General features: G+C 32.7%; 1 protein-coding gene across 1 annotated transcript in view; it reads left to right on the top strand.

Moving 5' to 3' along the window:
• LOC142346283 (uncharacterized) overlaps positions 1 to 5,970 on the top strand; it is a 175,476-nt gene that overhangs the window by 143,270 nt on the left and 26,236 nt on the right. The window lies entirely within an intron of this gene.

The following is a 5,970-nucleotide window of genomic DNA, read 5'->3' as shown; positions in this document are numbered from 1 at the left end:
CAAACAAAGAGATGAATGATGGTATAGATGGTTGACACATAAGCAAACATAGACACAGCACCGCACACGCGCACAAGGCTCAATATAGACATTTCCAATATATGTATGCATTTTACATTTGTATTGTGCCACGTTTAAGAAAATTTATTTCTCACAGTCCGCAATTGTTCAATATCTACATGTTGCTACTGATGAAATATTGAATAAAATTGATGTATCTGGAAGAAAATTGAAGTAATAGTCACTGCATGTAGCAATGGAGAACTACAGCTAGTTAAATATTGCTAAATTTTGCACTACTACCAACAGGACGCGGTGAACATAAAAAATTTTCCGTTAAAACCACAAATACTACAAAAATGCACCCCAAAAAGATGTGTGGAAATTGACTTAGATGTCGGGTTTTAAGCAGTGAAAGTTTTATTTTCACAGCTTTTACATTTCGTAGTTTACACCTCGACCGGGGTAGTTAATAGGCGTGTCTTTATAAATAAAACGAAATTCTAATTTCAGAAAAAAAGAAGAGCAAATATTGGGAAAGAAAATAGTTTTGAGGATAGAGGGTAATCCTATAGTGTCTTTCTCTTCAAGTTATGTGTTATTGAAGTAGGTTTTTTCAGGCTTTCAGCTGAAGTCATTTTTGAATCTGTTCATCTTTTGAAAGGGGCGAAAGTAAAAATGAAAGACAAGGATTAAGTTATTGCTTTTTTTGTGCGGCATCAATTAGAAAAATAATCGTTCACTGTAACATACCAACAGGGAATATAGCTCTGTGTTTCAGCATTAAAGTTAAACATTTCCATTTCAAGTCATTTTCAAACAAAGTTGATCCTTTCTTTTGTACACCAGCTTTTTTCGGACTAATGTTGTTGGGAGTTCTCTGCTATTTTCCATTTAATTGTACTGTGCCTGTTGATGTAGATGCATGGAGGCGTTTTTATCACAAAGAGTAGTTTGTCTCTTTTCGGGGTACGTTGGCTATCATTTGGTCAGATAAGGATATGAACTCGTTGGAGATGACAAAACTGTGAGAGCATCGAAAAGAGGAATGTCACTAGGATCGATGCAGAAATTACTCATAAGGAGATCAAGTTGAATTTTCAGATCTTCTGACTTTGCTCGTCAAACATTATCAGCGTTTATGTGTTCTTAATATTTGTTATGTTATGCATAAAAATATATTTTCTAAACCTTATTGTGAAGCGATGTTTGTTAGATAGCGCTTACTGTAAGAAACTGTAAGACTGGAATTTTGTAACCCTAAATGAACGCTCTGTCCAATTGAAAAGTTATGGAAGCGACTATTGCAAAGAAGCCCATAAAAACAAAGAGCACTTAGATATCCATAAAAGTCTGGCAACCCATTGCAGTAAAGGAGCTTTTGAAGTTACGTTTTTCAAAACTTGAGTATTTAATTTCTAGCGGATTTCCAATAATGAAATTAAGAATTGGACTGACCACGGTGAGAAGTCATTTAAATATGACCAAATTCTTTTCAGAACAGGCCTGTTTCTGTTGTCAAATTTAACGTCAGTCGTAAGCATTCTTTGGCAAAAAATTATCGGAGAAATTGGAATGTTTTTTGTTGCCTGCTTTTTGTGGCTGACTCCAATAACGAAAGCATTTGACACTAAGCTTGCATAGCTCTGGCATAGCAAGCAAATTTAAAAAAGTGTAGCGTTTCTTTCTGTTTTCAAAGTTTTTTTTCGTAAATGTGCTTACGGTTGTTAATATTTTGACTAAAAATTCTTATTTTTTTCACTAAAAACATGCATAGATATTGGGAAAATGAATTGTTTTCAATTGTTTTCGAGGATATAAGGTGAGCCTATACTGTGTTTTTCTGTAAGTTATGCGTTATTAATAGCCGCCCTCGTTTTCGCATCCGGCTATTATAGCGCTCCTAATTTTTTTTTACAATTCAAAGATTTTGAATTGTATTGAGGCGCTGTCTTTTTTTAAGATCATTTCACTTATTTTCATGATTTTTGAAGTCAAATTGGAGTAGTTATTTTTTTTCACGCTGAAACAGGAATTGGAGCGAAAAAGCGAGTGGTTTTGCGGCGTGAATTTCGCTCTAATTTTGAATAGAGTGAGAAAACGGTTTTTGAACAAAAATTCGCTTTCCAGCTACTTTTTTTTTGTTCACATGCGGCAATTTCATTTTGTTTTTTATCTGATTTTTTTTCAGAAATGGTTTTCACAATTCACTCATAGTCCGTTCTATGTCTAGTTTTTTGTTTAGTCAATGAATTCTTTGAATTGTACGTCAGGACTTGTCCTGCTATGTTTTTTTTAATCAATTTTATTGGAATGAATTTTGAAGCGGGAAATGAAACGCGTGAAAAAATTGGGAGTAATTTTGTTGCTGAACAAAATGAAGAGTGGAGCGAAAAGAGAGCGGTTTTTTTTCATATCGCTGTGTTCTAGAGAGCGAGAAATTGAGGTGTGAAAAAAAATTCTGTAAGCGAGTGAAATTTTTTGTGCATGTGCGGCATTTTTAAGCAGTTTTTTTCAATTTTTTTGGTAAAGAGGTTTGGTTATGATTTTTGTTTATTTTTAGGCTGGTTTTGGTAGTGGTTTGAAGGTTTCTAGAAATTTATTTGAATTTAATGCTAATTCGGTGGTTTTTCATGTATTTTGGTGATTTTTGGGCTAATTTTTGTGGTTTTTTTTTACTTTTGTTTTGTTTTACTGCCTAAAATGGGAAAAGACCACTCTTACTTGAGCAATTTTTAATTTACAAGTGGCTACAGTTTTGTTGATATAAAGCTTTTATTGTTGAAAAATATGACGAAAAATGGCGAAAGTTGGAACTATTTTTCGTAATTTTTTTTTGCAGTTTTTCGTTTTTTTTTGCAAGTTTCCTAGCCTATTATGGTTTCCCTATTGTTGTGCGAACATTTGGATACCCTATTGAATGGAAAGAATTTTTCTTTGAATCGAGGTGCTTCTGTAATATTAAAACATTTATGAACTTTTTCTGGTTTTTTAGTCAAAGTTGTTTGTAAGAGCTTATTTTTTTATGATTTGGCTTCAAGTATTTTAAAAATTTCTCATGAGTGGTTTAAGTAGGTACTAGATTGTTGACGAAGTAATTTTGGCAGAGATAGTTAATTCGGGATCCCAAGTTGTGAAAAAATTTGATCAGATTTTTATCATGTTTTAATAGATTTGATTTTTTACTTTTTTGTATTACGGTTTTTTTTCAAGATAATTGTAAATTAGTAGAGCCACGTTTTGTGTGATGAGTTGTTCGAAGGCATTTAAGTGGATTTCCACTTCGAGTCGTTTCCGGAATTCTTCTGGATATGTTTTTTTATCTGTTCACACTTTTTCATGATTTTCGAAGTCAAATTGGAGTAGTGATTTTGGTCACGCCGAAAGAGGAAATGGAGCGAAAAAGCGAATGGTTTTGTGGCGTGAATTTTTTTGCGCTCTCATTTTAAAGAAGAGTGATAAAACGGTGGTTGAACGAAAATTCGATTTCTCGGTAGTGGTTTTTTGTTTTTTGTTCACATGCGGCAATTTCACTCTGATTTTTACTGTTTTTTCGACTTTTTTGGATCGGATTTTTTTCTAAATGGGTTTCCCAATCCATTCACAGCTCATTCTGGGCCTAATTTTTTATTCGAATTAAATTTTTATTTCTCGCTTGTGGTTTTTTTGTTCATATGCGGCATTTTGACATGAGTGAGCTGCCTTTTGACATATGCGGCATTTTGAGTTTCTGTTTTTTTCTTAATTTTTTTATCTGATTTTTTTTTTAAAATGGTTTTTTCAATTCACTCATAGTCCATTCTAGGTCTAGTTTTTCTATTTAGTCAATGAAAATTCTTTGATTTATACTTCAGGACTTGTCCTGCTATGTTTTTTACTTCGTTGAACACAAAAATGTTTCGCTTTACCACATTTTGCCGCTTTTTCAACATTTTGCGTGAAATCTTTTTGACTTCTCTAGGATAGTTTCTCTCTTCTCTCACTCTGATAAAAGTGATTTTGAACATCAGTTGCTCAGCAAAGCAATTCAAAATGGAGAGAGTCAGTATAGAAAATTGAAGTCCGAAATAGAAACGGGATAAACCCGATTTTGGTCACGCCGAAACAGGAAATGGAGCGAAAAAGCGAGTGGTCTTGCGGCGTGAAATTTTTTCACTCTAATTTTAAAGTAGAGTGAGAAAATGGTTTTTTGAACAAAAATTCGTTTTCCCGCTACTGGATTTTTGTTCACATTCGTCAATTTCATTTTGGTTTTTACTGTTTTTCAGTTTTTTTCATCGGATTTTTTTCTAAATGGATTTTCCAATCCATGCATAGTTCATTCTAGGCCTAGTTTTTTTATTAGAATCAAATTTACTTTTCTCGTTAATGGTTTTCTGTTCTCGCTAGCGGCTTTTTGACATTGATCTTCTGTTTCTTTTGTTTTTTATCTGATTTTTTTTCAGAAATGGTTTTCCCAATTCACTCATAGTCCGCTCTAGGTCTACTTTTTTGCTTAGTCAATGAAAATTCTTTGAATTGTTTGTCAAGACTTGTCCTGCTATGTTTTTTTAATCAATTTTATTGAAGTGAATTTTGAAGCGGGAAATGAAACGCGTGAAAAAATTTGGAGTAATTTTGTTGCTGTGTTCTAGAGAGCGAGAAATTGAGGTGTGAAAAAAAATTCTGTAAGCGAGTGAAATTTTTTGTGCACGTGCGGCATTTTTAAGCAGTTTTTTTCAATTTTTTTGGTAAAGAAGTTTGGTTATGATTTTCTTTCAATTTTAGGCTGGTTTTGGTGGTGGTTTGAAGGTTTCTGAAAATTTATTCGAATTTTTTGACTTTTTTGTTTTACTGCTTGAAATGGGAACTGAAAAGACCCCTATTACTTGAGCAATTTTTAATTTACAAGTGGCTACAGTTTTGTTGATATAAAGCTTTTTTTGTTGAAAAATATGAGGAAAAATGGCGAAAGTTGGAACTATTTTTCGTTTTTTTTTTGCAGTTTTTCGTTTTTTCTGCAAGTTTCATAGCCTATTATTGCTTCCCTTTTGTTGTGCGAACGTTTGGATACCCTATTGAACGTAAAGAATTTTTCTTTGAATCGAGGTGCTTTTGTAATATTGAAAAATTTGTGAACTTTTTCCAGTTTTTTAGTGAAAGTTGTTTGTAAGAGCTTATTTTTTTATGATTTGGCTTCAAGTTTTTCAAAAAATTTCTCATGAGTGGTTTAAGTAGCTAATAGATTGTTGACGAATTAGTTTTGGCAGAGATAGTTAATTCGGGATCTCAAGTTGTGACAAAATTTGATCGGATTTTTTTTCATGTTTTAATAGATTTGATTTTTTTTTATTTTTTTTTGTATTAAGGTTTTTTTTTCAAGATAATTGTAATTTAGTGGAGCCAAGTTTTGTGTGATGAGTTATTCGAAGGCATTTAAGTGGATTTCCACTTCGAGTCGTTTCTGGAATTCTTCCGGCTATGTTTTGATCTGTTCACACATTTTCATGATTTTTGAAGTCAAATTGAAGTAGAGATTTTGGTCACGGCGGAAGAGGAAATGGAGCGAAAAAGCGAGTGGTTTTGTGGCGTGATTTTTTTTTGCGTTCTAATTTTAAAGAAGAGTGATAAAACGGTGTTTGAACAAAAATTCGGTTTCTCGGTAGTGGTTTTTTGTTCACATGCGGCAATTTCACTCTGATTTTTACTGTTTCGACTTTTTTGGATCGGGTTTTTTTCTAAATGGTTTTCCCAATCCATTCAATGCTCATTCTGGGCCTAATTTTTTATTCGAATTAAATTTTTATTTCTCGCTTGTGGTTTTTTTGTTCATATGCGGCATTTTGACATGAGTGTGCTGCCTTTTGACATATGCGGCATTTTGAGTTTGTTTTTTTCTTAATTTTTTGATCTGATTTTTTTTAAAATGGTTTTTTCAATTCACTCATAGTCCATTCTAGGTCTAGTTTTTCTATTTAGTCAATGAAAATT

This window comes from Convolutriloba macropyga, chromosome 9 (genome assembly GCF_964194025.1).
Source record: "Convolutriloba macropyga chromosome 9, txConMacr16.3, whole genome shotgun sequence".
Lineage (NCBI taxonomy): Eukaryota > Metazoa > Xenacoelomorpha > Acoela > Convolutidae > Convolutriloba > Convolutriloba macropyga.
The sequence above is the reverse complement of the archived record's forward strand: the minus strand, read 5'-3'. Positions and strand labels throughout refer to the sequence as shown.